The sequence below is a fragment of the Columba livia genome, chromosome 22 (assembly GCF_036013475.1).
Source record: "Columba livia isolate bColLiv1 breed racing homer chromosome 22, bColLiv1.pat.W.v2, whole genome shotgun sequence".
Classification (NCBI taxonomy): Eukaryota; Metazoa; Chordata; class Aves; order Columbiformes; family Columbidae; genus Columba; species Columba livia.
Genome location: NC_088623.1, coordinates 2,310,352 through 2,322,359, shown reverse-complemented (window position 1 = coordinate 2,322,359; position 12,008 = coordinate 2,310,352). Strand labels below are relative to the sequence as shown.

The 12,008-nt window shown below is 50.6% G+C and overlaps 1 protein-coding gene across 17 annotated transcripts in view; it reads left to right on the top strand.

The window, feature by feature from the left end:
• Positions 1 to 49: 49 nt before the first annotated feature.
• The window catches only part of IGFN1 (immunoglobulin like and fibronectin type III domain containing 1), a 63,684-nt gene continuing 51,725 nt past the window's right edge, over positions 50 to 12,008 (top strand). For 13 of the 17 annotated variants that reach the window (XM_065038606.1, XM_065038602.1, XM_065038601.1 and 10 more), the window contains exons 1-3: positions 52 to 331; positions 680 to 817; positions 2,281 to 2,445. The gene's annotated coding sequence lies outside the window, so the exon portion shown is untranslated. Of the gene's footprint in view, positions 355 to 420; positions 818 to 2,280; positions 2,446 to 12,008 lie in introns of those variants that run through there. The other 4 variants (XM_065038608.1, XM_065038598.1, XM_065038603.1 and 1 more) reach the window with 4 other exon arrangements.

Here is a 12,008-nt window from a genome sequence, read left to right as displayed (position 1 = left end):
CTATTGGTTGCGGAGGGTGACGGCCTGTGACAGGCAGTAGCCGCGGCCAATCGCAAGGCGGATGGCTCCGCCGGACCTGTGAAGAGCGTCCTCACCTTTCCGCAGCACCTCATTGCTGCGGGGACGCGGTGGCGGGCGGGCGGGCAATCTTGAGGTGCTGGTGGAATCCCTGTCAGCGTCCCGTGTTAGGCGGACCAGGCCTAGGGTAGCTCCCGCCTGGCTCCCCCGTCGCCCAGCAGAGCCCATGGACAGCCCCGTTCTCCCCTAGAGCCGCCGGCTCTGCCTGCAGGACCTGCTCCCCTCAGCCGGCCCCGTGCCATTCACACCAAAGGTATTTCTGTGTCCATCAAAGGGGTAAGCCCGGGCCACAGTGGTGCCCTTGGTGTCTGTTTTATGGCTGTTGTATAGTTATAAATGGTATTCGTGATACTCCAGGCTCAAAAGTTGTGGGTCTGCAATTGATCTGGTTCTATAAATATCTTGGTATTTGCCCCATTTTCGGTGGCCACGTTCTTCACTTCAGGTGTGCAATAGCCTTGGCCCTGCTCCGGCAGCTCCCGGGAGGCTCTGCTCTGCAATGGGGGTCAAGTGGCTCCTCTGCTTAATCCGGTGTTTTGCTGATTGATCTGAGCTCTGTGTCTGTGGCGCTGGATAAACTCAGGATCTAAATCTCTTTCAGGTAAAAAGCTCCTGTTGGTGGAAGGGAAAAAACGAAGAGGCTCAAACTTTCTTATGAGGAGAGACTGGGAGAGCTGGAGCTGTTCAGTTGGAGAAGAGAAGCTGAAAGGGATCTGATCAATGGGATCAATATCTCAGGGTGGGTGTCAGAGGATGGACCAACACCAGGGTGAGGGGCAACGGGCACAGACTGAAACACAGGAGGCTCCATCTGAACATGAGGAGAAACTTGTTTGCTGGGAGGTGCCAGAGCCTGGCCCAGGCTGCCCAGAGCGGGTGTGGAGTCTCCTGCTCTGAGACATTCAAACCCCCTGGAGCCACCTGTGTGATCTGCTCTGTGACCCTGTGGGAGCAGGGCTGGGCTGGGGATCTGCAGAGCTCCTGCAACCAACCCAACCCAACCTGGGGTTCTGTGTAACCTCTGATTTAACTCATTGTAACCTGGTGTCTGGAGCAGCTGTGCCTGCCTGGGGTGAGCCAGGGCAGGGAAAGACCTTTCTGAGCCGTCTCTCTTTCTAGTGATGGGACTGATCAGACTGATCACCACAGCCCCGTCCTGCCTCCCTGGAAGTTGTAGCATGGAGGGTGTTGGTCTCTTCTTTGAAATAACAAGTGATAGAATGAGAGGAAATGGCCTCAAGTTGCGCCGGGGGAGGTTGAGGTTGGATCTGGGGAACAATTTCTTCCCCAAAGGGCTGTGGGGCATTGGAACAGGCTGCCCAGGGCAGTGCTGGAGTCACCATCCCTGGAGGGTTGGACAGACGGACATGAGGTTCTTAGGGACATGAGTCAGTGCAAGGGGTGGGGGAATAGTTGGACTCAATGATTTTGAGGGTCTTTTCCAACCAAAAGGATTCTATGAAGGAACCAGGCTGTAATCAATGCTGTGTGGAGCCATAGCCCATTGTGACAGGGATGTTTCCAGTCCTAACAGTTTGCTTCTTTGGTGAAAATAAAATTGAGAAGACTAAGGTGAGAAATATATTCAGGCAGAAATATGTGTAAATCAGAGGGGAATGCCTGTCTGGCATAGATAGTTTTAACTTCTTAGAAGGAATAAATTGATTGAGACTGCTTGCCTTCGGGTTTGTACAATGTGTATTCTGTGGAGACTGCCAGCCTTTAAAATGTCCCATGCACCCAGGTGTGGGAATTACTGATATAAAAGCACTTTTTCTTTCCATTGCGGTAATGGGTAAAATCCTGATCCTGCCATGGCTGTGTTCCCCACTCACTCAGCTGGAATCTTTTCTAACCCCGTGGCCTATGTCAGCTGGACTGATCTAAGGAAATACTCCATGGGAATAATCCTGGGTGTTAGGTGCACAAGGGGCTTCTAATTCCTTCCTCCTACTCCAGCACTGCTGAGCGGAAGAACCTATTTGGTGCTAACTCACTGCTCTCTTTTCATAGCAGAACCTCAGACCTGGCTGCAGGATGCTCTCAATGTGAAATCACTCAGTTTTTACAGGTTTTTAAAAGCCAGGTGACCACAGGGATTTCATGTTACCATCTTTCTCAGCACGACTGGTGAGGAGGTATTTTTATCTTCTCTGACATGCCTGTTGCCACAGCAATCTGGTTTTCTGTGTTCTTTTGCAGCCCAAAGATACATCTCACTGCTTCTTGTGGGCCCTGGGTGAGCTGGATGGACACTTGGAGGAAGCAGCCTGAGCTGGTGAGACAACACTGAGCAATCCCTGGGAGTGAGTAAAGGAACAGCCCAGGCAGCCGAAACACCAAACGTAGGGATCAGTTTTTTTTAAGGTAAGTGCCTCAAACACACACGCACCAAATACAAGATGAGCTTCAAAGTTGCATTTCAGTTTCAAGTCTCTCTTTCAGGAGGCCGGTTTCTGATTCCCTGGAAGGGAGGGTTAGCTGTGTGTGCATTGCTTTTGGGGTGATGGGAGGGATCTCACACATGACACCTCTGAGAGACTATTTTCTGTTCCCTTTCTTCCTCTCTGTCCCCCTGCCCAGCAGCCTTTTTGTCTGACCCTTGATGTCATTCTCTTAAAGCCCAGAAGAGATGGAAAAAGAGGGAGTTTGGCTGGAGAGAGCATAATTTGCTGCTTTATTTCTCCCTGCCTGTTGCTCAGCCTTGTCCTCATTTGTAGATCCACGACTGTACAGATCCCACAGATGTGGTTGTTTTTCCTGTATTTCTCAGTGTGCTGAATGCAGGTCTGTTTGAAAATCTAATGCCACTAGTAAGTCCTGAACCCTTGCTCAGAGTTCTGGGTAAATGGGGTTGATGTTATCCGCTGAAACTGGCCTGCAGAGGTCTGTGACCAGCACAGTGCTCTGGCAAGAGGCTTCATTGTACTTTGGGTAGCGCAGGATTAGCGATGACTATGTGGGGCTGTTGGTTCCCAATTTCTGCCTCACACTTTGACAGCAGGTGACAGAGGAGCCTCGGAGGAGCTTCCCCAGGCAAACACATTTAATCTGGCATGGAGAGAGAAGGAATCAGAGATCAGCGTAGGAAACAAAGAAAAATATGTAAAAGCAATGCATCAGACATTGGCATTAATGCCCTGAGCTCTCCCCTTACTGATGTAATTAGTCCTTACTCATGTTCATGGTGTCAGCTTTTGAAGGACAGGTGGCATTTTTGTGAACATGACCAGCGGCTGAGGACACGCAAGAACAGCTTGTCCTTGTTCTTTCTGGAAATGGGTGTTGGCTACACTGTAAACCTCTTTCCGGCACAAGGATGGGGTCACATCAGCTGGCAGATATTTGAAGGGCAATTTATTTTGAATTCTAAACAAACAGATTGACTTGTAAATACTCTGGAGATACTTCTTACCGATATAAAAGGTGGCCTGTAATTTGGGGAGAAGGCATTTCATTCTTCAGCTGCATCAAAGTGATCTGGTTTTTGTGTTAAGCTTGAAATGAAATTTGCTTGCAACATGATTTCAGGATTGTAAGCTGGGGAGAGGACACAAGGGCGCTTGGGCACCGGGCCGACCTTCTTGAGCTGTGTGGCATGGTTGGTTAGATCAAGGAATAGCAAATCTTCTCTCTTTTGCTGTCCACTCCCTTTTAACTCCAAGGAAGTGGCTTCTGGTGATGTGCCTCAGTTTCCTCCATCAGACGGTGTGTGGTGGTTCTGTGAGGGCGACTGAAGAACTCGTGAGGGTCACAAGAACTGCTTGTGAGGGTGCGTTAAGATCTCCACATGAAAGACTTGATGATCTTAAAAAGATGCGTAGAAGCCTCATAGAGATTTCAGAGTGTATGTTAATGAATAAATGTGGTCAGTCACAGGCAGGAGCAGCTGGTGTGGGTGGGGGATGGACAGATGTGGCTTTCCCAGCATGCTGGATGTTGGTAACTGGGGAGATACGGTGTCAGTGTGTGCTGGACGCTGATAACTGGGGAGATACGGTGTCAGTGTCCTTTGGTCGTGCACAGACAGGCTGGCTTTGTGAATGATGTGAGCTGTAGAGACCAACCATTGATGTAACAGCCACAAAAGAATAAATCTGGCCTATGGGATTCAGAGTTGGGTGTCCAGACCCAGGGCTGTGCAGCAATTGCTCGCTTACACCTTGGGGTGCGATGGTGAGGAGGCTCCTGTTGCAGTGGGGTGGCTGGGGCAGCAAACAACCCAGACATGGTTTGTGTCCCAAAGGGCTTGACTTGTTGTGTTTAACCTTTTCATAGGCTGCTTCTGCCCCTAGATTGAAAACCATTTCTAGACTAAATATTGACAGTTTACAAACAGGACAGTCTGAGTTCATCCAGGCCTCTGAAGACTAGAAAAGAGCTGCTCCCCCCAGGGCAGTGCTCTGACCACTACTCCACACTGCTCCCCTCTGCTTCAGCTCGCTGTGCTTTCCCAAGCAAAGAACAGAGGCTTTCTCAGAGGGAAAGGGGAATTCTCTGTGGCCAGACGCATTTTTCAGGAGCTGATGCTCCATCCTGGAGCCTGTGTGGTGATGCAGCCCTGCTGTGAACCACACAGGAGCTTGGGAAGTGGCCTCAGCTGCTGGAGCTGCCGTCTGAAGGGGTAGGAGAGTGTGCTCGTATGGAGTTGGGGCAGGCGGAGACCTTGCAGGGCCAGACACATCGCTGGGTTTCATCTTCCCTGACACCAGGTAGAGCAGCGCCCGCAGGGGCAGCGCTTACAGCACAGTTGGGTGCATCAGTAGTTGTGAAGCATCAGTGACGCCCTTCCTGCTGTCCTGACGCTGATGTGCGTGCAATGCGGGGGAAGAGAGGAAGAAATGACATCAGGGTGGATGTGGTAGATGGCACCGATGGGACTGCAGCCTCTGGGGACCGTCCTTTGCTGTTGGGTTGCTTTGTGCCCTTCTCTGCACTGCACGGGCTTCCCTGTAAGTCTCGTCCTGACTTGGCAGAGAAACCCTGAAGCTGACATTCTTTTCTGTGACACCTGCTTCAGCCAAAAAGAAGTTTCTCCAAGGTTTTTGATGGAATGGCATGAAACCTATAAGCTTAAGTGTGCTATTGGCACCAGGCCTGCCGTGGCTCAGTTTTACCTTCTAAGGCCATGTTCCTGCTGGGCCACAGTCATCCCAGCCCACCTCAGGCTGTGAACTTGGTCAGCTAAGAGTTATTGAGCTGGGCTGATGGTTAGGGACCCCTCCTTCTGCTTCGAAGTGGGGAAAATACTTCAGGTGAGACCAAACAAATCTTTCCTGCTGGAGATCACTGCTTTGGGAGCAGTTTAAAGCCAAGTCCCCGTGGTTTGGAAGGCTTGCTTGGTGCTGGTTTAGGAGCAGCGGTATTGAACCAGGTGTCTTAGCCCTCTTCCAACTTACACAGCTGGGGTTTTGTCTCCTTAAAAAAATCCCAAGTCTGGGATTTGTTCCCTTCTGACCTGACCTGCTGAGCTGGTGCTAAACAGCTGCTGTGGTCTGGAAAGGGTGAAGTGATTTTCGTGGAGGGTCCTGGGCAGGATGAATTGCTGGAGGGCTCGTGGGATGGGGATAGGGCTGTGGTTATGGGGTCCCACCTGAATTTGGCTCCCTTGGAGCAGGGTGTTCTCCCAAAATGTTAGTAGCAATGTGGAGAAATGATTCGGTTGTGTTTGGAGGAGCTGATTTTCAGTCTATGCTCAGTCTCCCTGGCAAAGAGGAGAATGCAAAAATGTTAGTAAGTGGGCAAGTTACCTCAGTACAGCCCAAATGTTGCGACTTCTCAGCTGTTAATTTGGGAGTCCTCAGATGGGCCATTCCTACGTTTCTATCAATGCAGGTGGAAGTTTTGCCTCTCCCTTCAGGGCTGAGCCTCAAGGTGTAGAGAAATAGAGGTTCCAGCTATAGTAGCTTGTCATCCTCTGTGTGGACCAGCATCAGAGAGGGCTGTCTGCTTGGAAAAGGGACAGGGAGTGATCATAGGCCTTTTATTTCTATATCATTTGGAGGAAAAAAAACATAAGCCAGAGAAGCAAGCAGTGATGTGCAGGTGGGAAGCTCCTGAAGGCTCCCGGTGTTACGCTGATCACTTTAATACAAGTGTGCAGGTACATTTATGTTGATTTCCTTCAGAATTTAGGCAAATAGCTCACTTCTCTCCCTGTGGAACAGTGGTGTGTAGGGCAAGGGACAAGAGCTGTGCAGGTGTACAAGGATTCACTGCCTGGTTTTCCTCGCAGATCCATCTGTCTGTGTTTTAGGAACCTCCTGAACCAAAGACTGTGGGCTCGTTTTAGTATTTAATTGCTGCTTGATGAACTTTCCTCAGAGAATGGGAGTGCAGGCCCACTTCACTGTTATCTCCGCAGCTTTAGTTATCAGCTCTAGTGGAGTACATATATTTATGATCAATTATAGTGACATATTACAGACACACGATGCCATCGGCAGTCACCCCAGCTGTGCTGAAATGATCCCAAACTGCTGTATTTCCAGCTGGGGGACTCATGTGGTGTGGGATTTCCTTCTACGTGATCTTTTCGGGTCAGACTTGCTCCCCAGAAGGCAGTGACGCTTTTGTTAGAAAATACTTCATCCTGTCTAAATTAATCTTTTTGTTGCTAATCTCGGAGGTAACAAGATAGCGGTGTGGCAGGCAGCGCTCTCATCACACATGTAGGTTGTCTTAAAAATAGACTTTAAAAAATAATTTCTTGGGCCCTTTTAAAACCATCCTGGACCTTTGTCAAGAGAACTCCATGCTTTTCCTCCCCCGGCATTCCTGCTTCTCTTACATCTTTTTGGTTAGCCTCGCTTGCTGCCATAGATGTTATTTCTCATATTATATTTCACCTTCTCCCTCTCCACGTCCTGCTGCAGGACAATCCCTTGTCCTGCTCTCAGCAGGACGAGAGGGGATAATGTTGCTGACAGAAGACTCTACGAGGCAATTAACAGCCTTTACCAGCAAGTAGACGCTGATTGGAAAGCAGGTTATTCTGTACTTGTCAAAGATCCATTTGGAACTTGTCAAAGAGCCTTCTGCTTGGAAGGGAAGACAAAAGAGGGCCTGGGCCAAGAAGCTGCTCCGTGCCACTGCCGCAATGGCTTTCTGCTTCATCAGGACTTTTTCAAGCGGTATTTTTTGACAGGAGCGGCTTGTGAAAATGCGACACACAACTGCTTAACGCTCCCACATCACTGAGACCTGTGCTGGATTGTTCTGAGCTCATGGCTCTATAACAAATGGTTCTGTGAGCAGTAGGGGTGAGCCAAAAATCATGTTTCCCTCCCCTGCTCTTCTGGGCTCAGTGTGTAACACAGAGCAAGATCCAGCCTCTGGCTGTAGGAGTAAAGAATGTCTGTACAGGGAGGTACTTGCTTTTATCTGTGATCTGCACTGCTGGGGCCTGCAGACCTTTGTGCAGAGACAGGGCTGGGGCTGCTGGGTCAGAAGGTGTTCGGCGCAACACTGGAAGATACTGGTAGCTTACTGGAAGGTGCTGGTAGGTAGGTGGTGGTATCCTGCTTTCAGACTCTGATACACAACGCCAGGGTGAGGGGCAACGGGCACAGACTGAAACACGGGAGGCTCCATCTGAACATGAGCAGAAACTTGTTTGCTGGGAGGTGCCAGAGCCTGGCCCAGGCTGCCCAGAGCGGGTGTGGAGTCTCCTGCTCTGAGACATTCAAACCCCCTGGACCCACCTGTGTGATCTGCTCTGTGACCCTGCGTGAGCAGGGCTGGGCTGGGGATCTGCAGAGCTCCTGCAACCCAACCAGCCTGGGGTTCTGTGACACCAAGGTCCATGAGCGCTGCACTGGAGCTCCCACTCATTTCTTGAACTCCCACTTGCTTTGGGGATGTAGCATCACTACATCGGGGACCTGCGCTCCTAAGGTTACAGGAGAGCTGAACAAACATCCAGAACCATCCTGCTCCAGAGGGACCTCTGGATTGATCAGTGATCCACCACATCACCCCAGCCTTGCAGGGTCAGGCCTCTGCTGCCTAGTGCCGTGGTGTTTACCCCCCACCGTCCCCCTCCCAAGGTATGTCTGAGCTGCACACATATCCCGTGGGTGGCTGTGCACATCCCCTGCTCCTCTCCCAGTTGGCCCTATTTATAGTTTTCAAATGTTGGCAGGTAGGGGAAGTGAGACATTTGAAGAATGAGGGACTGTCACTGAGAAGGCAGGGATATTTATCTGAGCTGATGAAACTTCTTGTCATTGCACAGTATTAGGAGCTCTGCACATGTGTTGTGGGTCATCATTTCCAGGGTGCTGGTGGGCTTGTTATTTAGGACAGAGCAAACAAAACATTGTTAGAGTGGGAAGAGGGATTTCTACCTGAATAAATTATAGCCAGTTATCACCACCTGAGGGCTAAGATAACATCTCTCCCTTTATATTTCAACAGCCTGATCTCCTAGAGCAGTATCGTGTGTCTCTTCTATGCACACAGCACAAGCGGAGGGAAGGCTGAAACCTCTCCCTGGTGATTTAAAGCATCTCCGTTATTGCCCCCATTCCTTCTTTTGTTTTATCTACATCTAACTCTCCAGCCTGCCAAAAATACCATAGCAGGTATAGCTCTAGAAAAGTTTTGGCTTGGACTAGAGACTTCTGAAGTCCCTTCCCTTCTGTGATTGTGTTTTATGACGTGATTCGAAGCATTGCACAGGGACCAGCACAGCATCACTCTGTAGATGTCTTTCCCAGAAAGGATTTATTCCAAACCCGTGGCAGCTGATACTTAAATGTCCCTTCAGATTCATCTCCTGTTTGCCCAAAAGCAGTCTCACACCGGGCAGGTAGTTGTAAGGCAGCTACAAAACCCTTGAACACTCACAACCTGTAGTCCAAGTGTCCCCAGGTGGTGCTACCACTGGTCCTTGGGCCACCTCCATCACAGCTGCCAACAACTTTCATCTCCTGCTACTGGCTGAACATGTTCTGGGGCTCCTCAAGACCCAGGAGGCATCTACCACAATTTAGAGAGCCAGGGCTGGAGCAACAAAGCAGCTGGAAAAGAAAGGGGCTTCGTTTTGTTGCTTTTTCTTCTCCCTAGACAAATATTTTGGTGCAGATGCTGAGTGCCTTTAAGTTCATACAAATTTGTCTGTGTGTGCCATTTCTTCCAAAGTCAGTCCCTTTTTGGGGGTCCTTAGGTCTCTCTTCAAGGCTGAAGAGCTAGATTCTGTGTGTGAGCTGTTCTGTTCTGAGAAATGAGTTTATTCACCCTCCTCAAAGGGCTGGTGAAATACCTTGGTGCCGGTCACTTGTCTGAGCGTGACAAAGAGCCTGTTGGTGAGATGTTAACGGTAGGACTGGTTTGTGCTCTGAAGAGGCCAGAGAAACACAGCACCAGATCAAACCAGGGACCCATGTGCTCCGGAATCTCATCTCTCCCAGCACCCAGAGCGGTGACCATGGCTCTTCGCATTCCTGGAGCGGAGGCTGCCCTGATCTCTGAGCTCTTCTTTTCTCTTGGGTAAGTCCTGCAGGGCAGTGGTCACAATCCTTTGGAGATCCTGTTCAGGTCACCCTCTGTGTCACCCAAACAGGCTGCCAGAGTTGCGGTATGAAGGTGGAGCTGCAGCAGGGAAGGTGGGTTTGTGCTTTCCCTGAGACCTTTATTTTCAAGTGTGATAAAGCTGAAAGCTCAGATGGGGTCTCAGAACTGGGCAGTGATGGCTGCGGTAGAAGCCATCTTCGTAGAAGTTAGTAGAACTTAGGTTACCCTGTGTTGAGGAAACAGTATACACCTCATGTTTTATCCTGAATCAGCATTTCACTGATCAGAAAATCAGTCTGTCTTCTTTGTGTGCTAGTTCAGGCACTGACAGCTGAGCCTGCGGAGACAGAGGTTGGTGCTTCAGCCAGGCTCAGCTTTCCTTGTGCAAACGTGGGGCTACAACGGTGGTGATGGGCAGCAGAGCATAAAGGAACAAGCTCCAGGACCAGAGGAAATGGCCTCAAGTTGCTCCAGGGGAGGTTGAGATTGGATCTGGGGAACAATTATTCCCCAAAGGGCTGTGGGGCATTGGAACAGGCTGCCCAGGGCAGTGCTGGAGTCACCATCCCTGGAGGGTTGGACAGACGGACATGAGGTTCTCAGGACGTGGGGCAGTGCCAGGGGTGGGGGAACAGTTGGACTTGATCTTGAGGGTCTCTTCCAACCAAAATGATTCCAAGCATTGGGGAGAGCGGGTGTGAGCCCCTTCTCCGCAGCCTCCTCGCAGCGCAAAGGTGTTTATCCTAATGACAAGTGCTGTGCTCCTTTCATAACTGCTGCATTAGCAGAGGATCAAGTGGCACTTAATGGGAGCAGTCCCCTCATGAGGTGTGATTGAAAAGGTCACCGAGGTGGAAGGGAAAATATTTGCAGCAGGCTGACATAAGCCTTGGCTTCTGATTGACAACAGGTGGATATTTTATGGGCTGCTTCCCCCCCCGTCCAGTATTTTTGCTTCCCTCCCCTCCTGCCATGTGTTGTTGGCTCGATGTTTTGCGGCGGCGCCGTGGGGCATCTGCTGAACTCGGTGGGTGGCAGATGGGGGGACACGGCCCAGCCGCAGAATTCAGGGAAAAGGTGATTTGTGGCCAAGTGTGGGCTTCTGAATTTGGGAAAGCGAGGGAGTCAGGCGAGGTGTCAACAAAGCTTTCGTGTGAAACTGCCCCAAGCTGATTTGGTAGGTTGGCCATGGCTGGACTCTTCACTTTAATGGTACAAGAAATAGCCCTATTCCTCAACGCTTCTGAATTTGCTGGGTTTTGTCTGCCTTCTGCTGGCCCTGTGGTGGGTTTGCTGAAATGCGGTTGCTGGGGCACAGCCAGCCTGTGTTGGGAATGGCTTTAAACTGAAAGAGACTAGATTTAGATTAGATAGAAGGAAGAAGTTCTTCCCCATGAGGGTGGTGAGGCCCTGAGACAGGTTGTCCAGAGAAGCTGTGGATGCCCCATCCCTGGGAGCATTCAAGGCCAGGTTGGACGGGGTTTTGAGCAGCCTGTGCTGGTGGAAGGTGCCCCTGCCCATGGCAGAGGGGTTGGAATTAGATCACCTTTAAGGTCCGTTCCATCCCAAACCATTCTATAATTCTGTGAACACCCCCACTTTGTCCAAGCCAGCTGAAATCTTACTACTGCCCCTGGCAAGCCTGTCCCTGTAATCATGGACACGTATTGATTACTTTGCGTGTCTTCTCACCCTACTCTCTTGCTGCTTTTGGTGTCCCATCTGTCTTATATGGTTTCATCTGGGAGAACGCAGGGTATTCAATCCAGGCCAAGTTGCTGATGACAAGCTAATTAAAGATCGAGCAAGAGAGGAGTAGCCTAATGAGAGAGGAGTGGGAGGAAGGGCAGGTTGCCAGGGCTGTGCTGTGACACACTTGCTTAGTGGAGCTAATTGTGTGTTGTAATTGATGGTTCAAGGGATCTATTCACCACACAGGCCGTAGGGCAGAGTAACAGAGGCCTCTTTGGATGGTGTGTTCCCAACAGCTGCGATGGCATCACAGCTCCCCAGCTCCAGATCTTCCTCTATGGTGCAAGTAAATAGCTTTAACATGGAGTTGCGCTGTCTTACACAGTTTTAGTAGGTGACGATAGGTGTCCGGATGGACACCGGTGGCAAGTGGTGTCCCTCAGGGGTCCATATTGGGACCAGTAATGTTTAGCATCGTCATCAGTGACAAAGACAGTGGGATTGAGTGCACCCTCAGCAAGTTGACACCAGACTCAGTCGTGCGGGTGACACACCTGAGGGACAGGATGCCATCCAGAGGGACCTGGACAACCTCATGAGGTTCAACAAGGCCAAGGTCCTGCACCTGGGTCAGCGCAGCCCCCGGTATCCATCCAGGCTGGGGATGGAGGGATGGGGAGCAGCCCCGCGGAGAAGGACTCGGGGTGCTGGGGATGAGAGAT